Genomic DNA, 13,946 nt, shown 5'->3' on the forward strand with positions numbered 1-13,946 from the left:
CACTACCAAAATATGCCATAAGCATCACTAAATCAACATCATATCAATTTCTATAGCAAGCCTTGTAGATAGCACAACAAACTCACTACAGTTTTTGACATACTCTATTGACTTAGTATGAGCTAAGTACAATTAGTTTCATTATGCATCAAGACAGTATCACATCAATCCCCACAGCAAGCCTTGTGGATATAGCACAACAAGCCTACTATGGTTCTTGACATAATACTGGTTTGGCATGAAGGAAGACATGGGTAGTGTTCTTAACACTTCGTCATTATGATTTAATATAATTTAAACGAGGGACTTGGGTCTCATGCACATCCAAAACATATACAAATGCATCACATGCAATTATATTTAATTCTAACTACCAGCATGTAAGAGCATATAAAAGATATCAAATGGTTATGGACTTTTCAATAAAAATCATCCAAGCCACAGGATGGTATATGGGTTAAACCCTAGGTGCATCATAGATTGAACCATCTTATAGTTAATCTTAATATGCCTCTACGCTCCAAACATCTGGTAGTCCAGTCTTCATCTCCATGAAGACTTCCGCGAATGTTCATCTTTATCTGAAAATAGAAAGAAATAATTTCTATCTATTTTCAAATAAAATTTTTTTCTATAATTTTATATCAATATGTAAAATTCTCAATCAACAGTTGGGAACATACAAAAGAAAGGTATAACCAAAAATACAATGTATCAGGGGCATCCAGTCCCTATTGCAACTCTTGCAGATACATCTTCATAATCAGCTGACAATGGAAGCATTCATGCATACATCCATCACATAGATGTACCATAGTCCATAACCACTCTTCATGCATTTTATAACAAATATAAAATATGATAATAAATATTTTATGTTATTTTAGTTGTGATATCATTCATAAATATGTCAATGAAGATGTTTAAATATATGGGCATAGGATCCATCTAGGATTTTTGATTCAGGTTCAACTCTTGACCCATTTTAAGTCATTCAATTTGTCATCCTTTTGAGTTGAGTTGATCAATTCTTAGATTGATACTAATCCAATTAGGTTAGTAAAGATTCGGTCAATCGTGACTCATGCCCTAATCAAATGAGGTCAATGACAATTTAATCAAACTTAATTAAACATAATTTCTAATCAAATTAGAAATATGAATTTGATTTAAACTATAATCATAAATTCTAATCACGTTAAATCAATGAATTATAGTTAAAATAAATCCATCGATAAAAAAAAAACCTAATCTATGGCCGAAGCATCCTTTTCATGATCAAATTTTTCGACTCCACACATATCTTGAGGCAATAATCATAATGGATGATCCATAATGATGAATGCCCTATTACATGGTGGTCGGCCCTAAGATCTTGGGTGGATACATCATATGCAAGAACCCCAAGTCTTGGCAATATACATCCAATATATCATTCCAAGGCTTCGCGCATCACATGCACTGGATTTACAATTCCATAGAAAATCAGATCATAAGATCTAACCTAAACTTGTCTTACAAGTCTAAAGACCATAGAATTTCATATCCAAGTTCGATCATGGATTGATAACATTTATCCTTAACAAAGGATGCAGCAAAAATATGAATTAAACATCATTCAGAAAATCTGATTTTTGATATAAAATGAATTAGATCTAATCCATATCACAATAATAATATGAGGTTTGATTGAATCAATCAAAGGTGGCTCTGATACCACTGTTGGATTCCGGTAACGCAGCGGAATATGATTTTCAAAAATTTTTACATGCATTCAACTATTGAAAATTAATTTTAACAGTTAAAACATGACTACTGGAATACAAATTCTAGGAACTCCTGGATGATTACAATCAAACAATACCAGCAAGCATATAAATGAGAGATCAGAAGTTATACCAAATATGAAGATGAGGATCTGGTAAAAGAGTGATCTCCACAAAGCTCCAAAGTAGCAGTCTTCTAACGGTGATCCACACGGGACAGATCAGGATCCTTCCCAATTTGACGTAGTACTGTAGCCATCTTCACAAGTCTACTGCCAATCGTTCTTCTCAAGAACAGATTGTACCACTGCTTGTATGCCTTCGAATCCTCCACTAGGACCACGCTAGAGATCCGTTTCCAAAAGATCTCTCTGCACAAAAATCAGATTAGATGTTCCACACTAGAACAATCTGAATTTTAGGATAAGCATCACATGCTTTCCAATTTTCTCTTGCCTTTCTTTCTATTTTTCTCTCTTTTTCTGTCTTTTCTCTAAATTTTTTCTATCTTTTCTCTCTTCATTTCCACGCCTAACCACTAGGGAAAAATCCATCCATATCATATAGGAGATGCCCTCTTTGAATAAGAAAGAAAAGGCGCCTCTAAGGGAGGCCAACAATTGGCGTCCCATTGATTTCATTGGTGATTTAATTCCTATTAAGGGAGTTAATCGGGTTTTTAATCTGCAGGACTCTCCTCTGCGCACACCACCCAAGGAGCCATCTAATGTCGCCACCTTTTATGAATTAGCGTGGAATAATGAAGAGATAGGAAGGTAATTAAGAGTTTTAAATGAGATGGACTCTTCTAATCTCATCGCACAAAATATGTGGCGTCTCATTTATTTTTGGTGTGTGAGTTCCTTCACAGAGAATAACTCTTCTTTCTCTTCTGTGCCCATATATTCCAAGAGCCATCTGATGGAGTGTGGAATAATGTAACGTATGGAAAAATAAGAAGAAAATTAAGAGGAGTATTTAAGGACTCCTCCATCTTAACGCCTAAAATAAATGTGACGTGCCTTTTTCATTTGCGTGGACAAATGGCGTGGAGATGGATAAATCTAGATGAAACACTTTCAAGTGGATTGGTTAACCAAACCAGAAAATCAAAGATTGAACCTAATCCTATTAGGTCAAGGCATCAAGCTTGAGTTTAGCACAAACACCTTTGCACCAAACTAAATTTGAAACTTGGGTTAATTCATGTGCTAGCAATTTAATTAACCCATAGGATTTACAATAAATCCAAATAGATTAGACCAAGATCAAATTCTTATTGTGTGCGATCCATTGGGTTCCATATCTAGCTAGCAGTGGACTTAAACTCATGACCTAATCTAATTAGGTTAGCCCAAGGCATCAATTAATCAGAACACCTTCCAATTAATTTCTGAATTAAACTCCTTTAATTCTTACAAGTCCACAAGTCAAGATTGATGTCTAGCAACGTGTCATAACTACTCAGAAGACATAGAATTTGATGGAAATATCAAAATTATCTTTCGTGGTGAGTTACCGTGCAATTCAATCCTTCGATCACACAACATTCCAGACAGGCCATGGGTATGAAATCATGTCAAGTTCAAATACCTATCCATATGTATCTCGATCTGATGATGATGACTCGATTAATGAACCAGTAGAAATCTTTTCTACTGTTAATCCCTGCTCTGACCAGAGATTCTCAGAGTCATCATCCTATGAGATGACATAGGATGTTCTCTCCTCCTACAAGGAGTGACTGATTCCATGTTGATCATTCACAATCTCCATGCACACTTCACCAAACCCAAAATATCCCACACACATCTCAAAGTGGTATGCTAGGGAATAAACCAAAGTAAGGATCCATATATATAAGGTACCATGGTGATCTCAGGTCAAAGGATCACTTGTACCACTCTCACTGGAGAACCATCTGTCGATATGCTGTAAGGCTCCATCAGATGTTCTTCTTCTGGATCAGTTCAGTGAACTCGTTCTCTAATGAGCACTTACATTCTTGTATTAGTGTCATCACATAAGTGATTGTAAGATCAATCATCCTTTCCATTGAGCATACATAAGATGTACCAGTTTTACCGGCGTCATCGATCCTCAACTCGATGATCCAATGATTGGGAACATTTTAGATTGAAGCTATCAAAATTTTAGGTCTTAGTGGCATGATCTTATCATGGTCCTAAAATCATTGTCCTAATCTATGAGGTTTATCATAATCATAAAATATGATGCAGTAAATGATAAAACAAATATCTCATATAAATAAAATAATCAATGTCATGCAAATGAGCAGAAAGATAACACAAGAAAGTCTCTATCGCATCACACATGTGATTGGCCTTTAGGGCACTATTCTTTCATGGACTACATCCCAGGGTCTATCATACAGAGCTGCAATCAGCTGATCACCCATGATGAGAAAGCATGACTGTGATGAGTTGGTTGTTACATTCAATGGAGCCTCATGTTAGTAGAAGTTTTCTTTTTCTCTCCACTGAAAAGGAAATCAGGGTTAAAGTACAGAAGACATTCTCCAAAGCATGATAATAGTAGATTATATCATTTGCAGAGGAAGCAAATTACCATGGAGCAAGGAGTGAACTCCATTGAAGACTATTGTGGTTTAGTAAGGAAAAAATAGGAATTAGATTTTTATCAGCCCTGCACTGCTGATCTTGCAGAAATAAATAAAAGAATATAGTGGCAGTGATATTTTTTTACTAGGCTACTACTGAAATGGAGCTGTAAGGGGTGCAAATTTAGTTCCATGGAGGATATCTATATTTATGCGAGAAGTGAAGCAAGTGGAATGTCAAAGTCTAAGAGTCTTGGATCTGTTGAATGATCAACATTACTTGGAGATTTTCAACCTGCAAAAGGTGGAAGGTGGACTAGCAAGATACAAGGCGTCCTAAGGGATATACAGAGAAAAGAAAGCTGAAATGCAGTCATTTTGGAAATATAAGGTACATGAAGGAGATGTTGCAATTTAAATTCTCAGTTGTGATCCAATAGTTTGAGACATTTAAGCAAGGTTTGCCATATCGTGCCGAATCGGCCGATACACCCCATTTCGTACCGGACCGGCGGGGAACCGGCACAATTCGGCCGGTAAAATCGGTACACCAGCGGTACCGAAGAAAAAAGAACGGAAAGTGAGAAAGAGAGAGAGGGGAGGGGAGGGAGGGAGGTGGGAGCCGTCAGAGGCCGGCGGTGGTCGGCTGCGGCCGTCGGAGGGCTTCCGAGCCTTGTATCGCCCGATAGGGCTTTCAAGAGAGAAAAAGAGAGAGAGAGAGGCTCGGAGGGGGCGGCGAACCTACCGGACGGACGGTGCCTCCGTTGTGAGGCTCCCGGTGGCCGGCGAGCCGATGCCGATGACCTGAGGGTGGTCGAGTGGGCGGAGTCCCTCCGCGGCTCCGCCCCCTTCTTTTTCGAAACAGACGACATTTGTTTCGATTTTTTTTTTTTTTTTTGTTTTAAACTTATGAAGTCGGCAACTGGGTTGCCGACTTAAGAATTTTCTTAAAAAAAAAAAAAATCGTGAAGTAGTAAATCGTTTGCTAACTTCACTTAAAACCATATTTTTTAAAAAAATTTGCGAAACAGGAGCGATGCCTTTGTTTCACGCTTGCGGCGCCGTGCACGTGGACTGCACCCTCCGACGGCCACGGCGGCCAGTTGGAGGCCGTCCGCGGCCCCGCCGGCTCCTTTCTCTCACTCTTTTTTTTTCTTCCTCTTTCTCTCTCTCTATTTCTCTCTTTTTTTCTTCCGGTTTGGGTTGTCGGTTCGGTACGGTATGAAACCATACCGCCGGCTGGCCGAAACAGCTGGCGGTACCTGTTCAGCATACCTTGCATTCAAGTGTGATTATTGCTTCGATTCAGGGGGAGCAAACTGGTATAGAATCATTAAATTAGAATGATACTGTTAATTCTGAAGATTATAGTATCAAGGATCTGCCTCAGCAGTTATTATCTCTTAAAGGTTCGTTTCATGATCAAATTGGAGGCAGAGCAACAGTATTTCTTCACATGCATCAGCTAACCATTCTCGGTCTCTTCCTCAGAATTCCTGGATCATAGATTCAGGGGCTTTTGAGAATATGACCAGTAAGCAAGAGTACTTCTCTTCTCTTATTCTTATTTTAGGTGGGGTAAGGTTAGCTAATGGATCAATATATTATGCATCGGATATGCTAACTATCAGCCATCCTCATCCATGCCTCTTCCATCAATAATTCATGTTCCCTCATTTCCTTGTAACTTGTTATCTGTAAGCAGCTTACCAAGCAGTTGAAATATAGCTTAACGTTTTTTTCATCCCGTTGTGTTTTTGAGGACCTGGTGGTGTCCATGAAGCTAATGGTCTTAACTTTCTTGTTATTGATGGAACTCCTGCAACATGTTTGGATGATATCAATAATATCACAACCCATGTTTATCTTTGGCATGATAGACTTGGACACATTTTCTGTCTCTTTATTTACTTTTTCTTGGTCAGTTTGAGTTGAATAAAGGAGTTTGGTTATGTTGTGAAACATGTTAATCTTGTGAAACAAGTTATCCTCCAAGTAACAAGCCTTTTCTATTTTTCAGCTTGTTCATTCTGTAGTTTGTGGACCACCTCCTATTTTCTCTTGTTTTGGTTATCATTATGTCATTGTATTTGTTGTTGATTTTTCTTAAAATTTTTGGGTATATTTGATGAAATGTAGGGATGATGTTCCTGGCATTATTTTCTCTTTCTACAAAATATTGGAAACACAATTTGGAGTTAAAATCAAGATTTCCATGTTGATGAAGCTAGGAATATCAAAAGAGCTAACTGATTGCCTTGCTTCAGAATGGGTCAAAATATGATTTTCTTGTACTTGTATGCCATAACAGAAGTGTTTGAGGGAAGAATCACCATCTAGCGGAGGTTGCCAGGGCCTTTCTTTTTGGAAGGGATGTTCCTGAATTTTATTAGGGGAAGTTACCTTTATCACTGCATATATGATAGATCATATGCCTACCCCAATTCTTGAAGGGAAGTATCCTTTTTAACTCCTTCCATATGTTGCATTGTTTTCTTCACCTACCAGTATTTTTGGATATGCTGCCTTGTTCATATTTTAGGTCCAACTAGTGATGAATTGGGGCCTCAAGCTGTCAAGTGTGGCTTTCTTGGTTTCAAGTACGCATAAGGGGTACAAGTGCTATTGTCCATCTACGGAGAAGTTTGTTTCTCATGATTTTACTTCTTAGAATTTATCTATTTTCTCTCAAATAAGTGTAAAAATGTTTGAATAATCTTAAGTTAATTCTAAAAGAAAAAGGTTGCAGAAATACTAAATAGGAAGCTGTGGAACAGCTTTTTTCATCTTAGTTGGCTTTGCCTCATCCCTACACTTTTGGTATTGAGGCCTCTCTTTCTGCCTCTCCCCTCTTCCTTTTTAGGACTATGTTAGGATATTTGAGCAAGCTTTCTTCTTAGAAGAGAGATATTTTTGGCCAAGCATTTTCTTATCAACTTATCCCCTTCAGCTTTCCTCTACAGTGCATTTGTCCGTTCATTCTCAAAGAACTCATTGAAAAGCTTATTCAAATGGCTTATCTTCATCGCATGCTAAAAGATGGTTCAAATAGCACTTGGTGAACTGGGAAACAACTTCTGAACCAGTTACATAATGTAGTGCTGATCTTGGTAGTTTGCAAACCAACAAATAGAGGTTACTTTCAAAGTGATGCTAGTAACTTCAGGAGAACATGGAAAATTAAAAGGAGAGTAACCAGTACCAAATAATAGCTTTTCTTCCAAAAAAAAAAAATGTTGGAGCATTCATATGAGAAAAAGCCATATAAGTCTGTTTAAACTGGATGACCAACAACATAGGTATCCTTGCTTGTGAATTTTGGTTGTTGGATTTTATTGCAAGCACATATTATCATTTTAAAGATGGTGCAGTTGAAAATCCTCAATATCAACTTAGAAGATTAAATTTGGGTTGGTAGTACTAGTATGTTTAAAACATTCCTGAACTTCATGACTCATACATTGATCCTTGAGCCAACCTCATATTACTTGTGATATAGCTTTTTGTTTAGGGGACCTACTTCTATTTGTGGTGAAAGCTCGCTAAAGCTGGGATATTCTTGTGGCTAAGTTTTCCAGCTTGTTGGACAGCAAATGAGATACAGAATATCCAATTTAGCAGAGGCCTTGCAAAAGGCTACAAAGAAAATTGTGCAGCTCCGAGCAACCTTGATAAAATTAACCTACCATTCTTTTTCAAGCATAAGAATATATGTGCACCTCTTACTGCCGTAGATTTTATATTCAAGATTATATTATTATTATACCAGTGGTTATCACGATCCACCTGGTTCTCTACCTCTCAAGTTGTTAAGGTGGGCTTTGTTTGCACACTTTGGAGTAGGCTATTAAAGACTAGTTTTCTTCAAAAGATGACTACCTAAAGTAAATTCAACATTCATTTACTTTATCCATAGGGCTAAGTTTCAAGTTGACTGAGTGTCTTGTGGGGCATTGCAAATTTGTCAAATATTTATAGTCAATAACTTGAGTTAGTGCTTGCCTTCTATAGCACTTCTATTGGTGCAGTATGTGGTCATTATTGTAGGCCAGGCCAGTAAGATTTATGGAGAACTCCCACAGGTGAAATATCTTGAGAGTCCTAATATGAAAGAAATTGACATTTTTGCGTCAAGAAAAAAACATTGACAATAGGATCCTTGTAATCAAGAGTAATATTTGTCTTGCAGATTCCTTATAATTCTGAGGAGTCCAGATCTTTTAAAACATACATAATTTTTTGCTGGAAATTTGGAGTCAAGCTCTTGCTTTGGAGTTTGACTTTCCATAAATCAAGTTGCACCACGCTGCAGTAGTTAAATTGAAATTTGATGGATCTCTTTTAAGAGATATGAACTCTTGTGGTAAACTATTAATAAAAAATGCCAAATGTGTGTATTGCTTTGCATTTTTACAATCTGTTAGTAGAAGCATCTTAATAAACTTGGGCATTAGGTTCAAGGAATGAACTTAATTTGATAAGAGCTGTTTTGGTGATAATTCGTAATCTCAGGTAATTAGATGCTTTTTAGTTGTATGTTTGGATGTAATGTTCCTGTTACTTTTCAGGTGGTAAGCAGTGGTATCCTTCAAGGGCCTACCTCTCAAGCATACCATCAAGGCGCTTGCATGATTGCTAATTCTGTTGCTAAAGAGTGTGTTTGAAGGATGGCTTTTTGGGAAGAAACTTATCTCTCTGGATCCCTTGCCGGGATGTTGAATGTGTATTTTCAAAAATTTTCTAATAGGGATTCTGTCTTCTCTTGATTACAAGTTGTCAGCTTTTTGTTAATCCTCTGCATTCCAGTCTTAGAATTGATCTTGCTATGAGTCGGTGTCTAAGTGTCAAAATATATCAGTGGTTTACAAGTAAATGCATTATAGCCTCTCTGCTTGAACTGATATAAAACAAAATAGATTTTGTTTCCAGGAATTAACTTGTCTACTGAATGTCTTTAGAATGACATCTAAAGTTCAACATCACCTGTATGGACATGCCATTTCTTAAGAACTCCATGAATGCCGTTTCACTAATTATCAGAACAAGGTACATGGCATTCAGAGCAGTGCAGTTTTTGCCTGATGATGGGATTTGCAAGGAATTTTAGCATGTTAACTGGTTGGCTGGAAGAGTTTTTGCATATTAGTGAGTTGTGGACTGGATCCCTTGAGGTGCTAATTACAGTGTGTATGATGAAAGGACCAAAGGTCAATTTTAGAGATTGACAGAGAAATTTGTCTTGGAGAGTGGCTCTGACACTGAAATATTTTTCCATGTGTATAAGGTCCTGGTGTCTAAGTGCATAACAGAATTTCAACTAAGTTCAAAATAACTAAACAATGAGGGCCTGAAATCCATTAATTTGGTGGAAGAAGTTACAGTATACAGGCTTTCTGAAAGGAAAAAAGGTTGCATTGTGCAGAAGCTTCTTGTTTCTCCAGAGAGTCAGTCCATCATGAATATTTGTGGCTGTGCTTACATAGGAAAATTCATGTGTTCATAGTGTTTACCAGTTACTTGGCATTGGTTGGTAAGAAGAGGAGAAGGGACCCCTTGTTTTGGCATACAAATAATATAGCCTCAGTTTCGATCCTGAAGAATTAACTCTTTTTTCTTTCAGAAAGCATGTCTTTAATAATGAAAGGTGGAATCCCATTCTATAATTGAATCTAACTGGGTATGTTTGGTTAGGGAGAGTTTGACTTTGGAATGAAAATGAGAATGAGTGACTTCCAAATGGTTGGAGGAGTCTCGTTCCAAATGGTTGGGGGAGTTTCGTTCTTATTTTGATTCCAGGGGAAATAGAAAAATGTCTTAATCCCCCAAAATCCGATCCCTAATCTCCTTAGTATTCAAATATGATTCTATTTCTGATTGTGGTCATAAATCAAATGCATCAAGAGATAAGGCTACTCATTCCGGTCGTTTTCGATTCTGGTCATCTGAACCAAATGCACCCTAAAGAAAAGAAGGCATCATATTGTGGTTTTCATTGCAATTATGACATGCTATCCCTTGACTTCCTTCAAAACGCTGCTGTGAATGGTGTCTTATCAATATGGAAAATTAGATGGATTTCATTTCAAAAGGATGATTGGTCAAGGAATCTTTCTGCTGGCACAGTTTATTGGTGTCTGACTGCCTACTTCAATCAGGAAATTTCAATAACTTTGCTATATAGCATCAACTGCATCTGCAACAAGTTGATGTGGAAAGATTAGCTTACAGCCGCTTTCTAAAATACATTAGTTGTGATTGCTTAACAAATAAATTTCACAGAAGGTCATGCTTAGACACCAATATCCAGGGGACTGAAGGTTATTTAGACTCCTGAAGTCGTAGAATACTGATGCTTTTGCCAGCTTGGTACAATCCGATGCATTGCGTGACTGATATGCAACTTGAAAACATACTTTAATTTCTGCTGTATCTATATTGTATGATTATGTATAGCCATAAATTTTGTTTTAGTATCATCATGTATTGATATTCGTTCATTTGTTCCCTAATATATATATATTTTTTCCTGTAGAGTATCACTGAAGATTTGGTTAAAAACTAAGGAAAACTGCCAGTACTCCGAGGCTGATGATATCCAAAAATGGAGATTGACACCACCATTATAAGCTGTAACTTGTGAGGCTGAACTCGGTGATCATATCCAATCCTGATTTTAGCATCTTCCAAATACTTCTAATGAACAATCTACTCAAAAAACAGATGGTCGGTTAGCAGTTTCTTCTAACTGTTCAGAAAGAGGATCCATTTTTCACGACCAAGCTTTCTTTGCTGACATGTCCATATGACCTTTCCTATTAGGGAACCATATAAAGTTGATCGGAGAAATCATTAGAGGAATATAACTTCCACCTCCAACCATTTATCTCCTTAATTAGGGGAAACAAGCGCCAGAATTTGGGCTAAATTTCGAAATGCCTTCTGATAAGCTGAAAGGTGCCATAAACCAGCACCGTCTACTTTTGCAAGACCGACAAGAAGCGGTAGAGACCCCTCAAGGGGAAAAGTTGCATTAGGGGATGCCACCTACCCAAGGATGTTCCCACAACCTTAAGCATTGACATTGTTAAAGTTATTTATATTTTCAAAATTACACCTTTTCTTTTTTTTTTTTTTGCCGTGAGTTTAGTTTTGAAATTTTTTGACCAAATGTTTCCTTTTACGAAGAGATACTTCGTTTCTCTTCTTATCCACTAAGAAGAATTTTGAAATTTTGACTGGTTGCATCTTTTAACAAAAAGTCATGCTTCTCCACTTCTATATAATATGGTGCACTTTGACATATCTGGATAAGTCATCTCTTCATTCTTGCAATCTATCTCTTCTTTTTTTATAACTATCCTCTTCCTCTCTTACAAATTAGTAAGTGTGTGGTTCTTGGTGTGCTATATTTGGGGTGCAACCTAAAGTATAGGAAGTGTAGCTAGGGATAATATTTCTACAAACTCCCTGCATAGTTGGAAAATAATTATCTTTAAGAAAGTATTTAAGTAATATACCTAGCCCAAAATTAATTTCTCATTTGCAGGTCTTTCATAGACTTGAATGTGAAGTTCTCCAATAGTTTAAAGACATTTATCTTCTTCTACAATGGTTGCACCTGTGATGATCGAAGTTCCTACACATAAAGTTGAAGCTTTGGATTGATTTGCAGGGCACAATTTTAAAAGATGGTTTCTTTTGAACACCATGTAAAAGGTGGCATATGTATTACAAATGCCATTTCTTGAAAGTTATTTGGAACATAGTTCTTACACACCCGAGCAACTCAAATGGACTGAAAATGACCACATCTGTATAGGCATAATTTTGGGTGCAATGTCCAACAACCCTTTGTGATGTTATTGGCACCATAAGATCATGGTAGAATTGTGGAATGCACTTCAAACAAAATACTTGACCAAAAGATGCAGGAAATAGATTATATTTGATTAACAAATATATCGAGTTAAGATGGTCCATGAGAAGTCTTTTATAGAAAAGTACAAGAAATATTCATATGGCACAAGACATAACTGCAATTAGAGAACCAAAGATCGAGAATTTTTAAGTGTCCACCATCATTGGTAAGTTGCTTCTATGTTGGAAAGACCACCAAAAAATATTGAAGCATAAGTGTCATCTTCAAATCTTAGAAGAATTACTTCAATATATTCAAAATATAAGAAGAGTCATGTGTTCGAGATGTTTTGGAGGAAGTGCAAAATCAACTCAGTTGTTCCAATTTTAGTATTGATAATATGAATTTAGTAGCTACATTTTATGTTAATAGTTCTAAGATGACTTATAAGGGTAAGAAAAGGGCTTAATCGAAAAAGGATCAATTTTTCAAGAGAGAATAATCTTAAGAAAAGAAAACAGAAGAAGGCTTCTTGTTTTGTTTGTGGGAAGATCGGTCATTTAGCCAAAGAGTGCCAACATCTCAAAGGCCAAGAAAATTCACATAAAACCAATAATATGGAAGAAGATCAATCTTAGCAATGATTTCCATATCCTTCACATGTTATATGACTCCTGAGAGGAGTATATTCAAATCTTATAAAGCCATTAAAAATGACAATCTTTTTTTCTCTCCACGGGATTCCCAACCCACCAAAATGATCTTAGATAGTTGGGATATGAGCCCAGCTCAGCCTCTAATTCTATATTTTTGATGGTTAGGCCACGAATCCTATAAGATTTTGAATCCATCCATCCAAACAAGCTCCAAGGGAGTAAGAGATCCACTATAATATTTAATGTACAATATATTTACAAGAGTTCACCAAGAAAAAATAACACAGAATTCAGTATGAGAGAAAAATTACACCAAGACATGTACCTTAAGAATTGCGTCGAGAAGTTTTTACAGATTCCAAATTTGAGATAAGAACCAAAGTTCTTTTTTATCTTTCTTCTTCTCCTCTCTCCCTCTTCTTCTCTTTTCTCTTTGAAGGACACTTGTTTCGGATCCCCTCGTAGCACCACGCTTCATACCCTTTTTATAATCAAAAAGGCACCACCTCTCTTCTCAAACCAGATGATGCAAAGATTTATTCTTTTCTAAATGGGTCATGAGTGACGAAACAAGTGAAACTCGGAGCCCATTCTTTGTGATGCATATCAGGTGTCCTACTTGTATTCCAATATAGGGGCAGTAGAAGCTTCTTTTTCAATATTCTCCACCTTGGCTTCAACTGCCAAGCCAATTGTGAAATGTAGCATAAGCCCTTGACCTATCATCTCTTAAACACCACCATATCCCTGTATGATATCTAACAAGTTTCACAAATATGGTATTGAATATCATATCAATATCTTACTGATATGATACAGTACGATACAATATTTATTCTGTACCAAAATAACTCTTCAATTATTTTTTTTATTTTTTTAATATATTTCAATATAGATGGGTACGTAACTTGATACACCTCGTTCGTCTCAATATAGGTTGGTACAGGATGGTGTGCCTCAGAAAGGAGCTATGCAGAGTTTGTACCGGCTTGACGTCGAGTTTCATACCCTTTTTCTTCCAATATGGTATGCCTTGTATCCTATGATATAGGATGGTACGGCAAATGATGGTACCCTTTTTCTGG

The 13,946-nt window shown here is 36.8% G+C and overlaps 1 protein-coding gene across 4 annotated transcripts in view; it reads left to right on the forward strand.

Annotated features, from left to right (window-relative positions):
- LOC105035394 (protein WHAT'S THIS FACTOR 9, mitochondrial) overlaps positions 1-11,094 on the forward strand; it is a 43,473-nt gene extending 32,379 nt beyond the window's left edge. For 2 of the 4 annotated variants that reach the window (XM_073253762.1, XM_010910944.4), the window contains one exon: positions 8,916-9,220. The gene's annotated coding sequence lies outside the window, so the exon portion shown is untranslated. Of the gene's footprint in view, positions 1-6,486; positions 6,968-8,915; positions 9,221-10,879 lie in introns of those variants that run through there. The other 2 variants (XM_029261946.2, XM_073253764.1) reach the window with 2 other exon arrangements.
- The last annotated feature ends 2,852 nt before the right edge of the window (positions 11,095-13,946 follow it).

Source organism: Elaeis guineensis, chromosome 3 (assembly GCF_000442705.2).
Source record: "Elaeis guineensis isolate ETL-2024a chromosome 3, EG11, whole genome shotgun sequence".
NCBI classification, from domain to species: Eukaryota; Viridiplantae; Streptophyta; class Magnoliopsida; order Arecales; family Arecaceae; genus Elaeis; species Elaeis guineensis.